The sequence below is a fragment of the Dermacentor silvarum genome, chromosome 2 (assembly GCF_013339745.2).
Source record: "Dermacentor silvarum isolate Dsil-2018 chromosome 2, BIME_Dsil_1.4, whole genome shotgun sequence".
NCBI classification, from domain to species: Eukaryota; Metazoa; Arthropoda; class Arachnida; order Ixodida; family Ixodidae; genus Dermacentor; species Dermacentor silvarum.
The window spans coordinates 164,030,728-164,054,928 of record NC_051155.1 but is presented as its reverse complement, the minus strand read 5'-3'; the positions used below and the strand labels follow the sequence as shown (position 1 = coordinate 164,054,928).

The 24,201-nt window shown below is 51.4% G+C and overlaps 1 protein-coding gene across 3 annotated transcripts in view; it reads left to right on the top strand.

The window, feature by feature from the left end:
• The window catches only part of LOC119442022 (lysine-specific demethylase 6A), a 120,412-nt gene that overhangs the window by 20,092 nt on the left and 76,119 nt on the right, over positions 1–24,201 (top strand). Inside the window, exon 1 of one of the 3 annotated variants that reach the window (XM_037706737.2) lies at positions 1,124–3,927. The exons of 1 other annotated variant lie outside the window; for it this stretch is intronic. The gene's annotated coding sequence lies outside the window, so the exon portion shown is untranslated. Of the gene's footprint in view, positions 1–1,123; positions 3,932–24,201 lie in introns of those variants that run through there. One more of the 3 variants, XM_037706736.2, reaches the window with a different exon arrangement.

Sequence of the window (24,201 nt, the reverse complement as noted above, 5' to 3'; positions counted from 1 at the left end):
CGAAATCTGGGCCATGCGACATCAACATCTCGGACGGCCGTGTCTGGAGTGGGTCCGACCACCCCGGCGTTAATGCAACAGCTCGCGTGGGTTACGTACAGTCGGCGTCAAACGTTTACGTACGGCAGGAGCTGGAGAAATAAAAAAATATATAAAATGATATTCCCGTTGCCTGGGTACACATATAGCCTGTACTGGTGTAGCTTTTTACGGTTTTACTGCCTACGGCCACAAACTGCTCGGAAATTTTAACTTTTTTTCGCAGAAGGTCCTGTCCCTTAAACTTGTTGCGCCGACTGCACGTGCGTGCATTCACTCATAGGAGGGCGCAGCCTTTTCACCCTATATATTTCGTCGCTTTCCTTTGTATACTTTATCAGCGTACATTTTTCTATCAAATTTCTTTACTCTCTCTCTCTATCTTGGTGCTGGCGTCCTCTTCGGCTCGCCCACATAGCATATCGGCGTGCAGGACGTTTTGATTTCGCCGTAGGATGCCCTGCGCGGTCCGCCGCGACCAGAATTTTCGGCTTCTGGTCTTCGAATTTCGTTCTTCTTTCTTTTTTTGTGTGTGTGTGTGTGCAGAGGAATGTCATCTGTGGCATGTGAGCAATCGCCATTTCTTAAAGCGAAGCTTTCTTTACACCTCTTACGTCGGCATTTCCCCTGCTGCTGCCTTGTCGAATAGCTCGCACCCAGGACAGTCGTCTCCTATCTTCACTACCCTATACAGATGTGTTGGCTGCTGACCTTTTTTTCTACGGCATTACGCAGTGATACACCGGATGGTACCTCAATATTCTTCACTGCAACACATATACGTCGTCAACAGCATAATTCCTTTGTGGGTTGGATCTGCGTAATTATATTTTTCATCGCGAGTCAACTTCAAGGAGATGGGCGCTGGGACGGACGAAGACCCGGAAACTGTCGGCGGGTTTACGTCCTGTTCGGGTGACGTTCCCTTTCAAGGATCGATGCCAGCCGCTGCCAAGCGGCCGGGCGCGTTCGCGTCGCGCTTTCTGGTGGTGTGGCAGCGGCGGCGGCGGCAGCGCCTCCCCGAAATAGAAACGGAGAGCGCACGAACTAATCTCAGAAGACAGCCGAGCAGGGCCGCCTGCATGCCCTCGGTGCGGGAGGGCCAGCCAGCCGCGTGTGTTCTGTGGCGTCGCCGACGCGGGGGCGTAATTTTTGCTCGTGCCGGCGTGCGCACGCTTGCGACCCCGAAGGACTGCTGCTTCTCCGCCCCCCTTTTGTTTTGCACCCTCCACCTCTTCGCTCGACCGGAGCACGCACAGCGCCGGAGAGAAAGAGAGAGAGGAGAAGGCGGCACACTTCCGCCGTTTTCCTCGCGCGCAGTGTGCGCGCACGGCGGCCTCTCGACTGTGTGCGTGTGTTTCTCTGTGCGTGCAGCGCTGCCACAGGATTCTTCTCCGTGTCGCCGACGGTCGCATTCCATCTTCCTCGGTTGGCCATTGCGCCCCTTCCGAGACGCGGTGCGTGTGTGTGTGTATGTGTGAAAGAAACCCCGCTTGCAGTGCGTGTGCCTCATCGGCGGCGGTCGCCGCTGCGGCTCCGGCCCGCTGGCCGTTTCGGTGAGGCGCTCGCCGCGCTTATCGACCTTTTCTTCTCCTCCTACGGATTACTTCCGTCCGTGTGTGTTTATATACAGCTCGTTGCGGCGTTTCGCAACTCGGTACGGAACTGCCGTTTCGAGCGTGTCTGGCGGCCTTCCCTTCGCCGCCGACGGGTCTACGTTTGTACACACACGCAGCACCGTACGGTTACGAAAGCGCCGAGCCATCTCGCCCGAGGAGAAGGTGCGGTCGCCGCCTTCGCGCGCGCAGCAGCTGGTTTCGCTGCTCGGGAATGCGTACGTCGCTGCAGTCAGCTGTGTGGTCGGTGCTGCTCGTTGAGTCTGCGCGGCGGAGGAAAGGACGGCTCTCCTGCTGCTGCTTCGACGGGAGTGGGCCTGTGTCGTCCTGAGGCAACGAGAAAGTGCTGTGCAAAAACGCTGCCTTCTTCTTGGAGCACGCTTTTTCATCGCCCGCGTTCCTTTCCGTCTGCTGCTGGCCTCTGTGGGTCGCTCCGAAAGGCACCGAGGTCACGCCTGTATCGATTCGCGCGCGGTCCGGCAAGGGCGCGTGGAAACCTCGTGTGTGCGTGCTTTCTATGAGAGACCACGAGTCGACTATCCAGTCCTATGCATGCTTCTCTGCGACTACGTCAGTCTTTTATCGTTGCTGAAGGAAATAACGGTTTCTTGTCGACTGGTAACTTCTGTGAATGATTGGGGAGACTACGAACGTCGATCGTCTGCTTTGCTTTTCTCACCGATTTGTTAACGAAAGGAAGCTATATATAGGGGTTCTCGGGCGACTCCTACTTTTCCCTTCTGATATTTGGAAACAGCCGCACTAGGTCGTCTTTCGTTGGGCGAGTGTGAAATTGGCCCTGAAGGGGAGGGCGTGTTCAGTGTTTACCAACAGTTCAGGCTGCGAGAGCGAAGCCCTCGCGCTCTACGCACCTTTCCCCTTGTGGCCCTGTTACCATGACACCGTGCGGGCAGCGTGCTCCGAATGTGGTTGCCACGGCAACCGTGTCGCGAACGGCATTTCGGGATCGTTTCGGGCCAGGTGGCTCCTCCGCGTCGTCTGCTGCTGCTCTCCGTTGGTCATCGTCTGGAGCGCATGGAATTCAACGTGGCGCTGTGCAAGCTTCGTTGTCCCCAGTTCTGTTCGCTTAGAGCGAGAAAAGAGTGAATCAGAAAGAAATACACGAAAGAAAAAAGACGCGAGGCAGTGCGACTCGTTTACAAGAAAATCCTACGCTAAACTAGTACAAAGAAAAACCAAATTGACAGTCAGCTAACTACACTGCCAACCGTAGAAAGCGGCGAACCATCGCTCATCCGACGAATAGTTATTTCTGTCATCGGCATTAGCAGGTTAGGTAAAAATACCGATCGTTGTTGTTGTCGTCGTTTCTTGTTATTGCGCTGCCCTCGTTTTCGTTTACTGTCGTTCTCGTTCTTACCGTTCCGGCCACGTTCGCAGTTTCCATCGTTGGCGCGACAACGCTTTTAAACGCAGCCCCCTCCTAAACAACGTTGACGTTTCCAGAGAAAGCGCGTTCGCGGTTCTGCTTTTTCGCCCAGAGGGAGAGCGAAAGAGCTTGGCGTCTCTCCAGGAAACGGGGCCGACGTTGCAACAGCCGCGAGCATTGCTGCTGCCGCCGTCTGGCTGGCTGTTGTGTTGCGTTGCGCTTCGCTAAGGCGACTGACCGAACGAACGACTGAGTGGCCGCGATTCGCAAGCGCCGGAGGAGTGCGTTTGTGTCTGGCCGGCTCCCGTGCGCACGGATTTTCTTTCTTCAGTGGCGCTTTGCGTCGAGGAGCGCGTCCCGGAGGGAAGGCGTATCGCTTATTTCGCGCCGGAGACGCGAGTCTTCGAGAGGCGGTGGCGTCTGCCTGCGTAACAATTGTTTGCACGAAGAGGGTGCGTTTGTGTGTGTGCGCCGTTCGTGCAATCGCTGCCAAACGAGCGCCTGCCAGCGGCATCTGATCGCGCAGCGGGGGACGCCGGCGTTGGCTGTTGCATCCCTTCCCTCTCTCGCCAGCGTTCATCTGTGCCGTTCGGCGTCGCGCGCTCTCCGGCTTTACGTAAAGCGCGCAGGTTGTGTCAACGTTTTCATCCATCCTGCCCCCCCTCCATCAACCGTTGTGTGGTGCGTGCGTGTGTGCTTGACGTCACGACCGGTGTTACGTGGTGACTGCCGGCGTCGTCGACTCGCGTGCCTGTGAGCGCTGCTCGACGGCATCTCCCGATCGTCGCCCCGCCGAGCCTCTGGATTTTAAAGGTCGTCCGGCGTCCCTGACCGCGGCGTCGGCGTGATCTCCGGGACATCCCCGCCGTCGCTCCCGGTTGCGTACGTGAGTGCCTTCTTCTTCTCGTGATATAAGGGCGCAAAGCTGAAAAACCGCCAGATCGTTCGGGATTGACTGACCGGTGGTCCGGCACTCCTTTAAAACTACATAAGTATTTAATCCGCAGGAAAGAAAGCGTGATTACTTTTGGGAACCTTTCGAACATCGTAGCGTTGTATGTACGCCTCTATGTATAACGTTTTAGCGTACCCGAGAGTCATGGTAGAACACAGTACCACTGCGTTTTCGCTGTATATTGCGTGCGAATTCCTTTTATCGCACTGAATTGCCCCGTTGAGGCGTTTTAACGCGGCGTTTATAGATCGAAGAACCTGTCGGGGTGATTGAACTGAACTTTACTACTTACGTTCTTACGTCACGTCCGCGCACAATCGCTGGTGATGTAGCCAGGCCGGTAACGTTATTATGGTAAAATGCTCTGTCAGCGAAGAAAAGTGCAATTAATTCATACTTGCATTACACGTTCTTTCTTTGTTTTCTTCGCGTCCGCCTCATTGCGTTACGTCAGAAATTTAGTGGATTTAGTGCGGGAAGGCAGTGTACAAATGCTGTGTGGAATATGTTGCGAAGTAGTCTTCTGAAAAGGCCCGACCACTGCAAGATCACGTGTGTATGATTCGGCGATAGGAAATGTATTGCCGCCTGCCTTCGATTTACCGACACTCGGAGGGACTCTCCTGCAGACGCGACGTGCTTGCAGCTTCAGATTGGGAGAGCGTAAGTTTGGGCATGGTTGGGGTATTCCATGACCTTTACTTTTTAGCGCACGAAAAGGGACGCGAGACAGAGGTACGACGCCACAGCGCTCACTTCCAACAATTGTTTTTATTCTACGAAGTGGTACACATATATAAAGGAACAGACAGCAGCGAACGCATGCGCATATGTACTTGTTTTGAACAAAAAAAAAAAAAAAACACACACACCACATATCCACGGGGTGAATGATGATGAGTGGGCGAAGTTCCGGAGGGAATCATCGGTAAACCGTGAATCTTCCGTGTAATTCGCCCAGTCTCGCCGCACTAAATCGAACGATTGACTTCCACCAATGACACGAGCCATATGTGACGTCATTCCTATTTTATAACAGCGCCCTTCATTATAAATGCACCATCTCCCGCTTAAGGGGACGCTAGCACAAACGCGTTAGAAACGTGCAGTACTAGAGTCTCTAGTAAGGGGGAGAGGCCACAGCGTCTTATGCAGCCGTTTACACATGCCGGAACGTGCACCGCGTTTGCCGACGCCATCACATGACTGCTGAGAGAGTATAACCCCCGTATTCATAAACGCTCCTCGACTTGAACTTGCCACCGCCTTCAACGCGTTTCGAACGCGCTGCCCAAGGCGGTGGCAAGTCAAGTTCAAGTCGAGGAGCGTTTATGAATACGGGGGTAAGGCGGAGAGGCCACAGCGTCTTACACCAGCTTCTTACACGGGCCGTAACGCGCTAGCACAAACGCGTTAGAAACGCGCAGTGTTTCGTTAATGTTGGGTATTTATTGTCATCGTGGTGCGTGTGCCCATGTACGCTTCGTGGCGTAGTGGTTAGCGCCGCGCGTTCGGAAGCGAGGGGTCCCTGGTTCGATTCCGCGCTACGGACACAACTTTCGGATTTTTTTTTTCTCATAAAAGTAGACGTGGCTACCTACTACTACTACATACTACAGAGGAGGGACAGACCCACACCCTAAGGAGCTTCGCCCCTAAAAGATTGAAGTATGGGGTCGCGGTCCTTGTGGCGCGACCCGCGTGGCACCAGTTTCGGCATCGGCCCACTGACCACCCTGTCTTATAGTGCATCGCCTCCCCAAGTGGGCCGACTCACTGATCCCGCGTCGACGTTGCGGGTTGCGAAGCGTCTGTGACGTGTGTTGTTCCCCGGACGATGGATCGAGAAGGAAGCTCCTCTCCGGTGGTGCTGAATAGTGGCGGGGTACGGTACATAGAATGCGGCTGTCGATGCTGTTTACCGCTCTACCATTGCGATTCCCCTGCCGCGCGCATGCGCAGTTGGAGAGAAGCGGCTGGACGGTAACGCTACGCTAGTTAGAACATATAATACTCGCAGATCTGTGCTTGAGTATAAAATACGCACAGATCTGTTTACTTGCGCGGAACTTTACCTGGAACGGCAACACGAGGTCCTTGCACCTTTGGAAGCAGTCACCGAGGAGTCAACGCGCGCAGTGATTCAGAGTTGCGACATGTTTATCTGCGCCGAGACGCCGAGCTGCGTCGCCAGTAGATCTCGTCGTAGGTCGCGCGAAGTCTCCTCCGTTGTTCTCTTACGAAAGCGCTCTTTCCTGCTCGCCCACGTTGCAGCGTAGCCTGAGATGGGGGGGCTCTTCGCGAGGCCGTCGTTGCGTAAATGATTGCGAACGCGCGCGGCGTTCCATCTCGTCGTACCGTCTCTGTGTGTGTGTAATGCAGCGTTTCTTTCTTTCTAAAAGTCAGCGTCGTTCTTTCTTTCCCGGCTATGTGTGCGCAGCTGTTGCCGAGATCGGAAAAAGCGCCGGCTTTGTAGTCTTTCAAGTGGGGGGTCCGCGCTGTGAGCCGTGTCGATCATCATGCAGTCGCGCAGGCCAACTTGACGTGACGGCCGGAAAACTGTGCGGGCGTTCCTGATTGACACTGTCCACCTGAAATCTGTGTGTGAGTATCCGGCGGCTGTGCTTTTGACCTATGGCCCCCATCTGGACTTGTATATGGTTGCTCGCAATCAATCAATCAATCAATTAATCAATCAATCAATCAATTCTGATCTTACCACTCATCCACGCATAATCCGAGAGAGAGAATCGCAAAGACACCGTAAAATTATTCGTGCGTTTGTTTTCTAAGGGAGTATATATTATGCGTCTTCCTCATTGAATTGTTCGAAACAGTTTTATTGGCTAACTAATCGAGGTGTTTCTGTATTGTTTTGTGCTTCCTTGTAAGAACTGGTCATAAACCAGCGCGGTACGCTTGAGAAGAAGAAAAAAACAAGACTTTGCTTTCAGGGCAACGTCTCTGGGCCCAGTTGGCTGTTTCGCGTCAGCATGTCTAATTATTTTCCTTCACTGACGCCGCGTTGCACTTGCGGCGGTTGCCAACATCTGCGAAGAGCGTCTTTATGCAATTCTAAAGAACGCTGTGTATGTAATGGCCCTGAAACAATTGACCTTCTTCTTCTCTCTCTCTCTCTCTCGTTCTCTCGTTCTCTGTGTGCAAGTGCTTTCGGGATGCACGCAGACGCCACCTGGAGGCTGTACTCTGCTTCGGCATATCTTGCATTTCGCAGTCTACGCGATACTTTTAGTCGGGGGGCGCCAGCGTTGGTACAATTTGGGCCAGTTTGCTTGACTCCGACCATAACTTGACTCCTCCTATTCTTCCGTAACAATATAGGCTATGCTCCGACACTTTTCACCACGCTGTATATAAGCAAGTCCTCTAGTAACTTGCCGTCTTTCTGTGGCGCTTTCTTCCTTCTCTCTTGTAGGGGCCGCGTAAAAATTTTTGGCGCTGGGAAAGAAGATATAAATGCATTATTTTTTTATTAACAGCTTCCCTTACATATGATGATTAATGTGGAATACCGCACGCGAACTATATATATATATAGCACCATGGAGTCATCTATTGGTTTATGTTTATCCGGCTATACGTGATCCATTATAGCAGCTGTCCATGAATAAATTAATTGCTGCGCGTCTGAAATGTTGCGCTGCTATATATGGCTGCCGACCGTGCTGCAGCTTTCTTTCTTTCTTTCTTTTTGTATTTTCCTGTTCGTAGGTTGTGCCAATGTGTCAGGAATGTTTTTTTGTTTCCTTTCATTCGTCGCGTTGTTGGGTGTAGCTGTCGTCTCTTTCTGTGCCGCCTATCACTGTCGTGCGTACGAGTGAGAATTTGAGACGACGTCAAGGTTTCGCGATCGTTGTTTTTTTTTTTTTTTTTTTTTTCGCGCGTTGTGAAATGGCTTGCGAAGGAATGAATGACCTGTTGTTGGTCGCGTCTTTTTCCTTTGCGAATAACCCAGCGTGCAAGCGACCCGCGGTTGTTTCGATCTCGGCTGTCCCTCGATCCTCTCCCGTGTGACGAAAGCTCTGCTCGGAGGAGACGTTCCTGCTGCTTCTTTTTGTTATCACTGCTTCTGCGCGGCTTCAAGCAGCCGTCGAGGGGTGCTCGCTCGGTGACGCTGAATGAGCGAAGCGGAGAGAGATATATATATAGGTCGTCAGGCCAGAGATTGACTGACGCTGCCTCCGCTCTCTCTACACGAGCGACGTTACGCCTTCCTGGATTCTCGTCACGGGGCGCTTTGGCTCCGGGCCCAGAAGCGCCTGTATCAGTGCCGGCACCTGGCTGGCGGAAATTGGGTGGACACCGGTGGGAGAGTATACCGCGCACATGTATCCACTCTCTCTCTCATACACGGTGAGAGATATTGGGCTTGTAACGACGGCGCTACAACTGTATATGCAAGGAAAGGAAACCAACGCTAAGCGACCTTGGTGTGTTCCTCTCGCGTCATCATCTGCGTATCGCGAAATGGTAATGGTTACGTGGCGGTTGGAATGTGTCTCCTCCCAACGCGTTATTGAAGTGCTGGACGAAGGCCGGCATGCGGCTGTTAACAGTTTTAAGAGGAAAAGGGGGTGACCGCAATCGCAATGCTTGTACTGAAAGTCCAAGAAAAATGATTTCTGAACCGAAATATCGTACGATTACTATGTACACGGTATACGCATGTGAAACTTTGGGAAACAGCGCAAACAGACGACCACAAGAAGGGAGACACGGACACACAGGCGCTGACTAACAACTGGTTTTATTGTGAAGGAAAGCACACCTTATATATGCCAGAGTGAAGCAAGGGAAAGGGGAAAACATGACAAGGGTAACATCGTGCCAACAACGCAAGCTCAAAACAGCCACCCAAGCGCAACAAGAGGCAAACAATTATTTTTCTTTCTAATCTGAACCCCCGATAGCCGCATCCAGAAGATAAAATTCAGCGTCAAAGAGAGCAAGGGAAGGGGTGCTGAAGCACTTGCTACCGAACTTCCTGATGTGGTAGGCTTCCAAACTGATGCGCGCTGTCTTGTCACTACTCTTTCCTAGAATCGTCGTCTCCTTTAACCGGGCCACACAATCAGTGCACTTGCTAACGTGCGCCACTATATGTGCGTATTTGTCATCTCGTTTTTTCAGTTTTAGAGCGTGTTCCCCTAAACGGTCATTGACACAGCGACCAGTTTCGCCGACGTAAAACATCCCACAAGACATGGAGGAAACATCCCACAAGGAGGGTTTTCTGAAACCCTCCTTCAAAAATTCAAGCGTGGAACGGGAACTACAACGGCGGAGGATCACCGGAAGGCACATAGACCTGAGGTGGTCCCCTACATCCATAAACTCTCCCACAATCTGAAGAAGGTGGCAAGTAGGCACGGCGTGCCAATATGTTTTTCTGTCCCTAACAAGCTGGGAAAGTTGTGCCCACGTATCTGCAACACCAGTAAACGTGGATGCCAGAAGAACCACCAACCGCCGTTCGTTAAATGTTCCACTGGAGTGGTGTATTGCATTCCCATGTCTTGTGGGATGTTTTACGTCGGCGAAACTGGTCGCTGTGTCAATGACCGTTTAGGGGAACACGCTCTAAAACTGAAAAAACGAGATGACAAATACACACTTATAGTTGCGCACGTTAGCAAGTGCACTGATTGTGTGGCCCGGTTAAAGGAGACGACGATTCTAGGAAAGAGTAGTGACAAGACAGCGCGCATCAGTTTGGAAGCCTACCACATCAGGAAGTTCGGTAGCAAGTGCTTCAGCACCCCTTCCCTTGCTCTCTTTGACGCTGAATTTTATCTTCTGGATGCGGCTATCGGGGGTTCAGATTAGAAAGAAAAATAATTGTTTGCCTCTTGTTGCGCTTGGGTGGCTGTTTTGCGCTTGCGTTGTTGGCACGATGTTACCCTTGTCATGTTTTCCCCTTTCCCTTGCTTCACTCTGGCATATATAACGTGTGCTTTCCTTCACAATAAAACCAGTTGTTAGTCAGCGCCTGTGTGTCCGTGTCTCCCTTCTTGTGGTCGTCTGTTTGCGCTGTTTCCCAAAGTTTCAAGATGTACCAACTCGCCCAAAAAGAAGTATTGATGATACGCATGTGAAACAAAGAAAGCCGCGGGAATCGTCGTGGTTGTCCCGTTCGCTGCAAATCGAAGCGCTCAATAAATAGTTTGGCGCTCGATCGCACGGCTTTGAAAGGCTGCAAACTGGAACCGGAGAGAGGCCAAAATTTTCCATTGAATCTATACGCTGCTCTATAGCGAAGCGGGCCCACGGCGGCAAATCGATGCCTCCCGCAGTCGGACCATTGGACGATCCCGTGCCAGGGACTGCGCATGCGCACTCCGTACTGGATCCCCCCGGACGACCATGCAGCCGCCCGCTGCCTCCCTTCTGTTTACCATCACGCGTTCGCTCTTGCCCTCCCTTTTCGGCTCCACTCTCCGCTACCTTTCTTTGGTCTATACTGCGGGTTTGTTTCGGCCCCCGTGTTTGAGCTTGAGAGGAGAAACTGATGGCAGCAAGTGTACAACTGTGGAGGCAGCGCCTGGAAGCCCGATTGGGCCTCTTCTCGCTTGTGGTCAGTATAGCCCCGAAATTCGAAACGAGCACGTACACGCGGGTCTCCGATTTCCGTTCTGTCCATTTAACGTCGCCACGTTGCTCTCAATTTCCCCTGGCCCTCCCCTACCTCCCATGGGAGCCGGGGTGGGGCAGCGGTGATTAAAGGGATGCCCGCCAATCTGTTTCCCTCTATATATAGCGCCGCGACGCGAGGATTTTCTCTCGCCCGCACAAATTACCGAATTTAGAGTCGTTATTTCGCTCAGTCGGCGACTCTTTCGAACATCCCTCAGCCCGCTGCCTTGAAAAGGTCCACCGGGTCTCTTCGATCTATCCCCTCGACTGTGCGAGGCGCCGCTTTCAGCCAATCGGCGTTGGCGTATACGCGCAACGTCTTGTGGTATACAAAAACGAAATGACCTGTATAGCGAAGGAGTAATTCTGCCCCGGTTGTACGGTGCGGTGCGCGACTTTGACAACGAAGTGACCTGTATAACGAATAATTTCGGAGGCCCCAAAAGTACTTCGTTATCAAGGCGTTAGCTTTCCGTGGTTCCGGAGGAGCGGCTGATCAGCGTTGTGAACGATTCCTTTTTGTGTTTGAATCAATCCTCGTAAAACAGCCAACTTGCGTTGCTTTCTCTGTTTTGTAAGAAGCCAGCCATTTCCGAAGTGTGCAATTATCGGCCACCCCTCTCCGTGCTGCGAAATGCCGTGCTTCCGAGTGGTGACCACCGAGTGGCGCGCGTGTATAGCACACGCGCTGCACACACGCGCCTGCTCGTCGCCCAAATCGAGCCGTGACGCATGTGAGGCTCACGTAATGTACGCCGGGGTCACGTTACGTTTTGCCAAATCGCTCTTGGAAACTCGCTGTCTTCGTTTCCTCCAGGCCTTGTATAGTTCTTCGGAGACAATTGACGTTGCGCCCGCGTTGTTCGACATCCGCAAACAAAACACGTAAGCTGCAGAGCGCTGTGATCTGCTGCTATCGCTTTTTGCTGCTGCCATGTATATATGTACATACACTTGTGTGGAACGAGTGGCATATCGGTGATTGTCGTTAGCTCTCTTAGCAACCAGGCAACTCTCCGCGCCGATAGGAAGACGATTAGAAACGAGAGAGGAGAGAGAGAGAGAGAGCACGACAAGCTTGTGCGACCTTGCGTGAGCCAGAACGCGTTTTTTCTATTTTTTTTTTTTAGGGAACTTGCTTTTGGTCCCGTTTATCTCCGATGCCATATCAACCATATCTGTCCTGTTCATCTGCCGGACTGGCAAGTCGCTCTTTCCGCCGCTGCTTCTATATTTACGACGCCTCGGACCGCTGACGTGACTTCCTCTGTATACCGCCCGCATTTTAGATTATTGGCGTTTTTTTTTTTTTTTCTTCCCACATTCATCCCGGACTCGCTGTCGCGCCGTGCTTACGGAACAATTTTTCAAAATTTATTTCGGTACCCGAGCTGGTGTGTTACCTCGGTGTCTCGTGGCGTTCCCGAGTACCCCACGACTTCGAAACTATACCAGCGGGCTCTGCAAGGTGCGTAAACGATATATTCCTACATATTTTCCAGGGTTATCCGGCGTAAGTAACAGTTATTCCACGGCAATCGCTCTTAATTGCGTCTTCCGCTGACTCGCTTCAGGTGAGCGCCATCTCTGATCATTTCTTGCTGCTCCCGGTAGTCACTCAAAGCACTTTAAAGTTTATCCATGCTTGTTTTACCAGGTCAACTCGACCGGACCCTCCTTGCGGTTCTTCTTTCGCGGCACTTCTTCCCAACATACGAATGGCTCAAACGAGCAATTAGCGCGTGGCGCTTTGATAATTTCCCGCAGCTCCCCCCCCCCTTGAACCCCCACGCTCTTCTAATTTTGTCCACGTACGTCGTCTTTTGCCGAGTTCTATTTCTCCGGCGATCGGGATAGACGCTCCTTGTGGGACACTTTCGCGTGGAGCAAATCGAGGTCACCAGCTTATTTGTATGCAGGAACTCTCATCACCGATGCTTTCGTCGCTGCATATTTCTCACTATATTTCGTGCTATATTTCGTTCCGTTCCCATGCAGTGTGACATTCTCATAGCCTCTATTACAAAACGAAAGGTGTTCTGCTTTTTTTTTAGAACAACTCTCAATTAAGACCGAAAAATAAGAATGTGGCGTTTAGAGCCGCTGAGCCGCCGTGGCGAGTAAAGATGGAAAACGTTATTTTAGCCGCAGTAAACGTGAAAATTGCGGCGAGCGCAGTGAATGAGCCCCGTTCAATGGACAGCGAATTAAACCGGCGGAATTGCGTTGAAGGTATTTTTTCATTAGGTTTGGAAGTCACGGGGCTTCACCTTCGTCTATAAAGTCGCGCGTGAAGTGCACGTGATCGTAGTCTTGTCAGCGCCATGGGACGCATGGGCGCAGCGCCTCTCGTTTTGAGTCTGGCTCTGCACGGGACAAGTGGCCATATAGCTGTTTCGGTAGTCATGCGTGGCGGAGCGTGCGCGCGCGGGCCACACAAAAACACACACACACAGCTGGCGCGGTGAGTTGTGCGCGTCGGTTCAGGAGTCGCGGTGTGGTATAAACGTGTTTGACTTGTCGTTGCCTCAGCTGGTTTCATTATCCGAGCGTGCGCGCGCGCGTGCATCCACCGGTGCGTGATGCGACGGAGATTTAGTTTGGCGCATACGTATTGGATGTACGTACATACTTATCATCGTCGTCGTCAGATTTATGTATACACTGCAGGAAAAAAAAAGGCCTTTCACAGCAGTCTCCGTTTACTCGTGTGTCTTGCGCCAGCGGACTCAGCCTTATATACCGCGCTAATTTCCCGATTTCAAAGCGCCACCTAAACTTCTGCCGTCATCGACTGCGCTTCCCCTTCTTTGACACCCATTCTGTATAGCTCTATATAATAGACCACCGGTTATCTCTCCTATACGCGTTACATGTCCTGTCCATCTCTTTTAATGTCACCTAGACCATCGGATACCCCCGTCTCTTTAATTCGCACGGCTGTCTCTCTGTCTCAAGTGTTACGCCTACTATTTTTCGTTCCATCCCTCGTTTCCCGGTCCTCAATTTCTTCTCAGTCTTCTTTATGAAGCTCCAAGTTAGTTCCCGACTTACTGCCTCGTGTGTCAGTACCGTTAGAAAGCAATTATTGTAGAGTTTTCCTGTTTTTTTTTCTTCTTTTTCAAATAATAGCGGTATACATAAGCTGCCGTTTGTGCCTTCTCGTGATCAGGGTGCCCTGTGAGTAATTGGCCTGGATAGACGTACCCTGGCATTAGAGTAGTAGCGTGTAGACTTATACCGGAAGACTCTGTCCGATACCGTCAGCGCCTGTTGAGTTGTGATCGATTATGTATCGCACAAGGAATGTTGTTTTTGCGTTACACGCCTCTTCTCTTCGAAAACGGAACGATACAACAACAACAACAACAAGAATTTCGTAACGATCTCGTCGCGACAATGAACGTGCTCTTCTTCCTCGATTCTTTTAACGAAAGAGAAAGCGTACAAAAATATTTTAATCGTGATGATTCCGAAACCTTTACCACGTCATATAAGTGAATCACAGTCGGTCACGTTAAACGAACGCTAAAGGGGAACGTTAAGCAATAACCTGCAATAATAAAGTGCAATATACGCATCTGCGATGTAGCAGAACGGTCACCCTTGCCTCATAACGGAGGAGGCTCGTAAAGCTGCAGGGGTAGGCGACACCGTCCTGAACTTCCCGCAACAGCTCGCCGTGAGGTCACGAATTTTGGAATTTAGCAACTGGTCTGGTGTAATCTGAGTGTCTAGTCTAATTGTTAATCGGGGGAAAAAAAAAAGGGGGGGGGGGGCGCTTCACGGCATTTTAGAGGACCCAAAGACTGCAGCCTAGCAACTTTCCAAAACTTTTGCTGCGCTAAAGCGGCAAAGGTATATAATATTGTACATTGAAATTTGTGACGTCACTGTGGCGGTGCTGACCTATCGGTAGTCAGCTCAGTAGCGCGAACATTAATTCAAGGAATTAATGTTCGCGGGCTTAGTTTTATCCGCACCATGCAGTAGTCAAACCCCTTTACCCGAATGATATAAATTCAGTTTTCAAAGAATAGTGCACCATGTCTAGATTGATGTAGTGTTGCTATATCTATGTAGCGTCCGTTCAATGTTCTGCTTTTGTTGAGTTATAAGGTGTCGCTGGGTGTCTTTAACAACATCGCTGCTGCTGGTGTCGTATACGGCGACAACAATACGCTATTCTAACTCCCTCTAGCAGTCACCGTTGTATATGTATGCCATGGGGGATAGATACCGTAACGTTCTCGCAAATGCCATCAGCGGCATACAATGAAGCTGTGCCTAACCTGACTACAACGACACTATTGCCAGCGTATAATATAGTACGTTGCCCGCTTGTCTATTGCCGCGTACGTGTTCTCAATTTTTTTTTATTATTATGTTGTGTGAACTATACGAATATCCTATAGTACTATAGGCGTGTCAGGATTGATCACCGCGTGCGTGATAAGTTATAATGTTCGCGGATAGCAGGCAATTGCTGACGTCGAGGCTGTCGTTATAAAGCTTCTTTTACGTTTCTTTTACGTCAGCTGCTGGCGTTATAGTGGAATATATGCTATACATAGAGACCTCGCGAACAACTGAAACGGGAAAACGCGGAAGGCACACATTTTCTCGGAGGATGATTGGTATATCGTCTGCGCCAGCTTATTGTTAACGTCTTCCGTGTTTCGCTGAGAAATGATTAGTTGCCGCGTTCAGTTTGAGGAACAGACGCCCGAGTTGAGCGGCAGCCAGGCAGTGCGTGTTAAAAGTAGGACGCGCTGCCTGCCTGCCTCCCTCTCGCTTGTCTCGGAGCTGATTGCAATGTCTCTACATGGGCGGAGTCGTCGCCGTGCTTCTATTGAATCGAGAAATACGAATTAAGAACGTACGAAGTTTGTCAGGTCGCAACCTTAATCGTCGCGATTTTGCACATTTTCATCGTCTCGCGGTATCCTCCGCGCCTCTGCCAGTTGTGTTACACTGTAGTTGTGTTGTGAGCAGATATTTCGCCAGTCACGTCATAAGCTACTCCTTTCCACGCATGCGCCCCAGAGTGCACGGTAAAGAACCCCAGGTGGTCAAAATTAATCCGGAGCCCTCCACTACGGCGTGCCTCATAATCAGAACTGGTTTTGGCACGTAAAACCCCAGAAAGAAGAAGTGGCGGGCCTAGGACTTAATCTAACCTAGACTCTAGGTTAGCGTTGTGGGTTCTGCACCAGATGACCTTATTTTTAGCTTGAAGCATTCTTCGCCTCCCACGGGGCACTCTGCCGTCTGTCGGTAGAGTAGGCCTGTAGCTTTGTGCCTCGGCTCGTTGCGTGTATAAGATAGTGGGATTTGAACCCGGGCTCCCCCAGTGCAGTCCATGGCCCGATGCCCATTGGGTCACGCGGTCATGGCTGTACCCATAATTCGGCCACGCTCGCGCATGCATCGCACGAGAGAACGACCCTAGCCACTCCTGATTGCGCCACCTCCTAATCGGCCCGTGGTCGTGACGTTTCCTCGCCGGAGTGCAATAAACCAGCCAGTCGTCGTATACAGACGTGGTCGTCGCCATCTTGATGCTGTCGTCACACGCGCAATCGCTCGTCTTACGCAAACACGGCGCGCTCTATGCGTTTTAATGCATCGTAGGTCCCCAAACGATACTGGATAGTCATCTACACGCAGCGTAACATCGATTCTCGCCCACATTGCGCGGGATCTGCATTTCTCTCTCTCTCTCTCTCTCACCGGAAACTTCCACAATATCTGGTAAGTTGACCGATAGATCGGCGTCCGCAATCTCTGAGGCCCGCCTATATACGCGCATCTTGCCCCGGAGAAAGGTGTACGAGCCACTCGCGGGGTCGCTCTCGGTATCTCGTCCGAGAGATTTGTCGTCATGAGGCAGTGAGTGTCTGGTGACCCGCGGCTTGCGCAAGACCCGTCCCAAAGCTGGGAGTGGCGGCGCGGCAGCTGTCTTCTATAGCTGCGACGGTGGAAGAAGTGCGGGCCAGGTGCGCGCGCGCCCCCGTGCCTTTTTCTCGCGGGGCCTCTTTTTCATTTTTTTTTTTTCGCCGCCGCCGCACCTGCAGTTTCCGTGGCCACGGCCGAACGCGCGGGGGTTCGCACACGTGCATACATATACGCATGCACAGTGGGCTTTCACCCGCGCGAGATGACGCGGAATTTTCGTTCTCCTACATCTCATGCGTTGCAAGCTGCGCAACGTGCTCCGAACTGTCGCCCCGGGACCGTGTTCTCTATAATGCACCGTGAGCGTCAGTTTGAGCGCGAAAAAAAAAAAATATATAAACCGGTGGGGTCTTATGTGCCAAAACCACGGTCAGATTATGAGGCGTGCACATCGTAGGGTTCTCGGCCGCACTCCGGATTAATTTTGACCACGTGGGCTCTTTAAGGTGCATCCCAATGCACGGTATAGGCAAGCGTTCTTTCGTTCCACTCCCGTCGGAATGCGGCCGCTGCGGACGGGACCGAACGCGAGGCCTCGTGTTCGGTAGCGCGCAACGCCGTAGCCACTGACCTACAGTGGCAGGTGCGAAAAGAAAATAATCGAAGAACGCCTGTTACGCGTAGAGAGAGAAAGGCAGGGAGGTCAACCAGAAGAGCGTCCGGTTTGCTACCCTGCAAACTACATGGAAACGCGCCGACGTAGGATGTGTAATGGCTCCGTAGTCGGTTTCTGAGCACGGAATAGCCCCAAGTGCACGTCTTGAAGTCCTAATTACAGCTACAAATGCAGGCGAAACTGGAAAACAGGCCAACGCATTGGAGCCGTTCCCTCACAGCGTTTGAATTTAAGCTGGTAGTATACGACGAGTATTAGCATTTTTCTCCCGCAACTATGTTTCTCCGGGTAAACTGGGCCGATCCTGGCACTTGCACAGTCACGCTTGTTTATATGCGTCACAAAGGGGGTTCGTGTATAGTTCGGGGCAACGCCGAATTCGATTTACCAAATAGGGACGCGCTACGGTTCGTCGAATGTGAAGCAACGACGATCATTCACTCGGTTCAAGTACTGTATAATAGAGAAGTCAGCTTAATTCGTCGTCGTGTATTATTGTTTCTACGCTATATAGGAGCAAGATGAACATAAGATGACCCGAGGGGGCTCGATTTTTTTTAGTCATACAACCAGACGTATATAATTGTACACTAAACTACAAGTACGACAACGAAGCCAGACAAAGCACACGGGAGGTTAATTGTGGCGTCTAACAGAAATGTGGTACGTAATGATGTAAAGGAAAGTGAAAGTGGACGAATAAGGTGACTCGCCGCAGAAGTGTAATCTTTCAGTATAACTTTATCTCTTCCCTATATAGCACACCTATTATGGCATACTGTGACGCGTTAAAAGCAATATCGCGCAGCGTTTAAAAAAAAAAAAGTAAGAGATAGAGAAAGGTGTATTGTGTGTTTCAGGTTTCGCGATCTTCTCATGACTCAGTGCTTATATAAAAGCCCGGTGACGCAAATATCACTGCGCTTCGTGTATAGTGCATGTAACTTTCGACCTGCGCGCTCGCGACGGCGCATTGTTCTTTGTCAGAGCCGGGAGATGTTGGGCGAAATGCGAGCCACGATGACACAGAACGGCGATGCGGAACTGCTTTGTTCGTGCCTCGTCGACCCTCGCGTATATTATGACAATGCGTCGCTGCTGTTGCAGCCAGCGCATCGACAGGCACGCGCCCTTGGGTTCAGGTCATATACGAATTAATGCGGGGGGCTTTCGTACACGCATACGGTATGTTTATTAATTTCTCGAACTTTACTTCGCATCAAGAGAAAGGAAGCCGGGAGCTGCCAGGTGATGTGGACTGGTTCGGCCCGTCGCGATTATTCGCGTGAGTGCGTTCGGGAATTCTGTCACGGGAGCTTAAAGGGACCCCAAAAACCGTCGCCAAATGTGCAGGCAAAGTACAAATTTGCACGATGCAAATGTACAAGATGCAAAGTATTATTTAAACAAATACGAATTACTTTCGAAGTATTTATGTTTTATTGATTTGGCGGAACATGGTTAGCTATTACTGGAGAAAGGGAGAAAGTGAAGACCAATCTTTCCAGGATCTTAGCGTCAAAATCTCGGCGCTGGGGCGTCTGAGTGACGTCATTAATTAATTAAATTATGGGGTTTTACGTGCCAAAACCAGTTCTGATTATGAGGCACGCCGTAGTGGGGGACTCCGGAAATTTGGACCACCTGGGGTTCTTTAACGTGCACCTAAATCTAAGTACACGGGTGTTTTCGCATTTCGCCCCCATCAAAATGCGGCCGCCGTGGCCGGGATTCGATCCCGCGACCTCGTGCTCAGCAGCCCAACACCATAGCCACTGAGCAACCACGGCGGGTTGAGTGACGTCATGGATTTTAATGTACTGTCCCGTATTCGGGCCTCATTAGACCAGGAAAGTTTTTCGAAACCTGCTGTGTTGAGCTTTTGTATATATTCCAATGCGATGTAGCCCTCGTTTACCAATAAACAGGTAAATAAACCCGAGTAGTCGCTGTTTAAGAAAAAAGAAAAGAGCGAAGACTCTACAAAATGCCTTTTAGCACCACGTGCAGATATGGTAGGTACAGGGCCCGCCACTTTTAGGGTGAACACCTCATTAGTATTCAAGAGCCTGTAGCAGTTGATGTTCAGCACAAAATAAAGAAAACGATTATTTCCTTTATCGGTATCATCATTAGGCGTCGTATTCGGCACATTTCCCTGTGAAGTAGAAGGCCTGTTGAAGTTATACCTTCTTTCTGGGGTTTTACGTACCCGCCGTGGTTGCCCAGTGGCTATGGTGTTGGGCTGCTGAGCACAAGGTCGCGGGATCGAAGGTCGTGGGATCGTGGTTTTGGCACGTAAAACCCCATAATGTAATTTTTTTTTTTTTTGGGGGGGGGGGGGTTACGTGCCAAAACCAGTTCTGATTATGAGGCACGCCGTAGTGGAGGGCTCCGGATTAATTTTGACCACCTGGGGTTCACCGCAAGCACACGGGCGACGACTACAACGCAAGCACACGGGCGTTTTTGCATTTCGCCTCCATCGAAATGCGGCCGCCGCGGTCGGGATTCGATCCCGCGACCTCGTGCTCAGCAGCGCAATGCCTTAGCTGACTGAGCCACCCCGGCGGATGTTGAAGTTATACCAGCCTGAACACTATAGTGAGGCGTTTCCTGTTACACTGGATGACCCTGTACATCGAGGCGGCACATTATTGCACTTAAGTGAGAACGTTCGATTCTATTTGAATTTGTGGGCCTGACGTATTGAAGAGTTTGCTTTGCAGCGGCCCTGATTCGCTAATTTTCTTATTTGCTCGTGTACACTACAAGCACGAGGTGTAACAATGGAATAGAACAGTGAGAGAGCGAAAAAAAAAATGTATCCTTTTCTTCTCGTTCGCGGGTCGCCCACCCACGATCCTCGTTTTGCCGCGATCGCCAACGAGCACGTTTCGCGTTGGAGCCGCACGACAGTGCGAACGAAGAAACGATGACCCCCGCCGCCGTGAACGGCCCCCCACGCGTGGGTCGCGTCGCTTGTTTGTAAACGCGTTCGCACTCGGTTTATCTCGATCGATACTTTCGAAACGATCCGAGAGAAAACGGCAAGCGCAGCGCTCCCTCTCTCCTATTCGTCTTCGGAAATCGTTCAGGTCACAACTGGTGTGTCCGCGTTGCTATAGGAGCAGCGGCGGCGTGGCCTGGTCGAAGAAGACAAAAGCGAGTCTTTTGCAGGGGCGTCGTGCAGTACGCAGACCCTGAGCTGAGAGAGAGAGCGTCGATCGATCGATCGTCCTCCGCTTCCTACCTCTCTCTCTCTCTCTCTATCTCTTTTTTTTTTTTTTTTTTTCGGCGACGATCGCTCTCATTACCCGGTGACACGCAGAGGAGCGGGGGGCCCCTGCTTGCGGGCCGGCAGCTGGTGGGCGGCGGCGGCAGCTGTATACGTGTCTGCGTGAACGAGCGGGACCGCGCGCGTAGCTCCTCCGGCAACAGCTGCTCGCGCTCTGGCCGATCTTTGCTGGCCTTGAGAAGACTCGCTCGAGCACGCCGACGAAGCCTCGATCTGTACGTGCACGGGCGACGTCACCAACGTTTTGCCACCACGCAGTCTTCTCCGTGCTTTCATTCGAGCCTTCGTTCATGCACGCTCGTGTCCGCCGGCACTTGACAGCACGCAGGTTGCGTGCGCGATGATGATGGTCGCCAGGGGCATCCCCTTTGAACCGAGGTGACGACAAGTAGTTGCTTGTTTGCGGTGTGCCAAAAGGACATGTAGTCGCCTAGCCTGTGTGGGCTACTTACATGTTAGCATATCGTAATCGGGCGTTCTGTCTATATCTGCGTTATCTCGTATAGTTGCCTATGACTTTGACGGCCCCGTCCCCATCTCTGCCCCGCTTCTTTCTTTCTTTCTTTCTTTCTTTCTTTCTTTCTTTCTTTCTTTCTTTCTTTCTTTCTTTCTTTCTCACCAATACTCCCACCGTCTCTCGATGATCTCCACGTCCGACCAGTTATGGCGCTCCCGTCAGCTCCGAACCCCAGCGTTTCCGAAAGGTTGCCGTAAACTCTCATCTGTCGACTGCGCTTAGCGGCACCTGCTCACATTGTGCACTCTTATTACAATGGGTGCGAGTACGCCACTATAATGCTCGTTACAGCGGCATTCGCTTCCACTGGCGCACAACTCTTTAAACTCACTCACGCACGGCATTCACTGCACGCTCGTGGCTGTCGATTAACTCGGCGAACTGCGTTCACGAGTTTCGAATTAACCGACTCCCGTGCGCCTATATACTCGAGCGCGTACGTACTGCCGCAGGTGTGGGTGACTCGTCGTCTCTGAGTGTGCGGCACCGTGACACCGGTCCCAGCCCCGCTCATGCTATATAGCCGGGAGATGCAAAACGCGCTGACTCACCCTGGACCCCTGTACGGGACGCATGCTCTTCCCCGCCCAGCGAAGGCGGTGAAAGATGGCTCGCGCGGGGCCCCAGCGGGGGTTGCATGGTGTGTATGTCGTGCAGGCGAGGCTCGGATGTGCCTTCTTCGACTGGCTCTGCATGCTCGTGTCGGGGCCTATCGTGCTTCGCCGCGACGAAATGAATGAATGAATGAATGAATGAATGAATGAATGAATGAATGAATGAATGAATGAATGAGAAACTGCGTTGCATAGGCAGCCTTCGGTCCAGAGCTCCGCAGATTAACTTTCCCAGGGTACTGCTGGACGTATAGTCCACCAGGTAGCGTTCGTCGTCCTGTGTCTTTGGTCCTGTGTCTGTAACTAATGATGTTATAGTTGCATATGAACTTAGCTGGATTGTGGTGGCACACGTCACCGCCCAGGTTTAAAGAGAATTCCTTCATAAAAGTGATTATAATCAACATCGTCTTGGCGGAGAATGAGCCAGTCCGGTGTAGGGGGTGGAGGTGGAATGGCATGAAGGCGATTGGCTTCGTGTCAGCTAAGCCGGACGAACGAGTGCTTTCTTCCAACTTTGCGTCCACTCGATTTCTTGAAAAGCCGACTGGTTAGGTTAGAGGACACAAATGAACTAATGCATCTTCACTTGCCCGTAAAAAAAGTAAGTCGAACCCCGGGTTCTTTAATCCGTTCTTTCAATACCAGGGATTACCAGACAGAAAACCACAGAACAGCCCGTCACATTGTTCCAGAGCCGTAGCAAAAACGTGAAAGTTTCAGATCTTAACGTGGCTGCTCGTCGTCCCGGCTACGTAACGATGGTCTGGCTTATTCCCAGAACGGCATTTCGCCAAAAGCTGGTACAACACTACGTGTATTTAGATCGAAACGTACTGCCCGACCGGACCAAACAGCCGGTTGCGAGTCCCAGTGTGGCGTAAATAAAGTGTTTCATTGCAACTCCATTAATATTATCAATCGTCACGATCCACGACGGCACCGCATCCGAGGCGAGCGGAAGAAATTCACGTTTCCATTGCTGTTTCCACAGGGAAACATCACGAAATGGCACCTCTAGGCTCTAGCGCTACACGCTTGCAGTTCGCTCACTTCCATGTTCGCGCGAGCTGATTACCCGGCGCTTTTGTCCTCGCCCTCTCTTCTGGAAAGGCACGTTCTCTATACTCGGACTCGACGCTGCTCGCAAAAGCGAAGCCACACGTCAAATGTGCCAAGAAATGTGCTGGACGAAGGCCTCTCTCATGCATGCCCGTCTTCGGGGTCCATTATTATGTTTCGCGCATATTAATGCGAAGGCATTATATGTCCCATGAGGCAGAAAAGCCGGCGTTGTAGGCCACGAGGGGTACCAAAGATCATCATCATCATCATCATCATCATCAGTGGCGTCATCAGCGTCTTGTATGACTTCAGTAGTAATACAGAATTAAAGTTAGAACAAGTTAGAGTAAGGTGACTTAAGGTGGAGCAAATTGAATTAAGGTCAAGTAAAATTGATTAATGTGAATTAAAGCGGATTAAGGTGGGTTAAGGTTGGTACAAATTAGAGAAAGGTGGATTAAGGTAGAGTTGGGAAGGACACGTGACAGTGCATGACGTCGCGTGTCATGGACCTAACCAATTAATATAGAGAAGTCATAATGCTTTCGCATTCAGATCACGTAAGGATTTTCTGCTCAACTCATCGCCACCTGTAGAATCGCCAACGTGTCAACGCTGGCGTGTCGCACTGAGGGAGAGAATGAAAGTGAAACGGCTGCCGCCGTGTGCTCTCCACCACACACCGCGGCGGAACGCATGTATCGCCGGAAATGGGCACTGGCTCGTTTCGGACGTATAGGAGATGCGCCACACACGTAAACATTGTCGCATAGCATAACCGCGATGCATGCGCTAAAGATGCGATCCGCTATACTGTCGCATTCGTGTGAAGGCGCGGCTATGGAAAGGTCGTTGCTCAAATCCCACATTTTCCCGTGCCAAAATAACGCTTTGCTCACGATTTCGCCCCAAGTATGTCACGGCGCCCACAGAAGTGACCGGAAGCGATCGGACAACCTCTCGTGACCCTGCCGTGGTCAAGCCTTGCTGGAAGCACGTACGCTTGGATTCCGAGAAGTGCTCCCGCTCTTGGGGTGCGCGCCGTAGACGTCGCAGTCCCGTCTCGCGCGGTCTTTTGTTAGGCGCACGGTAGACATATATGCAGGGGGAGCCGAGGCGTCACGACTCCCCGTATGCTGGCTGGCTGCGGTGATGCGTTGAAAGAACCCAGCGCAGGTCTTGCTTTCGAGGAACTCTGGAATGCGCTGTGCTGTTGCGTGGTATGGTCACGTGCGCGTGAGCGTGAATAACTGAAAGCGCGTGAAACTCGTGGCTCTGTCTGTCAGTCTTGAGCAAGAAGGCATCGGCGGAGGGGCGAAAAGTAGTTAAATTGTCTGTATTAAAGGGCACGTCATTTAGGAAGGCGCCCGTGTGCAGAATCGAGTTGCCGTCGTTGGGACGACTTGGGAGTCAAGTGAAGCGCTGTGTGCAAGTCCCGGCACCATTAATGAACTATGGATGACCAAATGCGTCTACCAA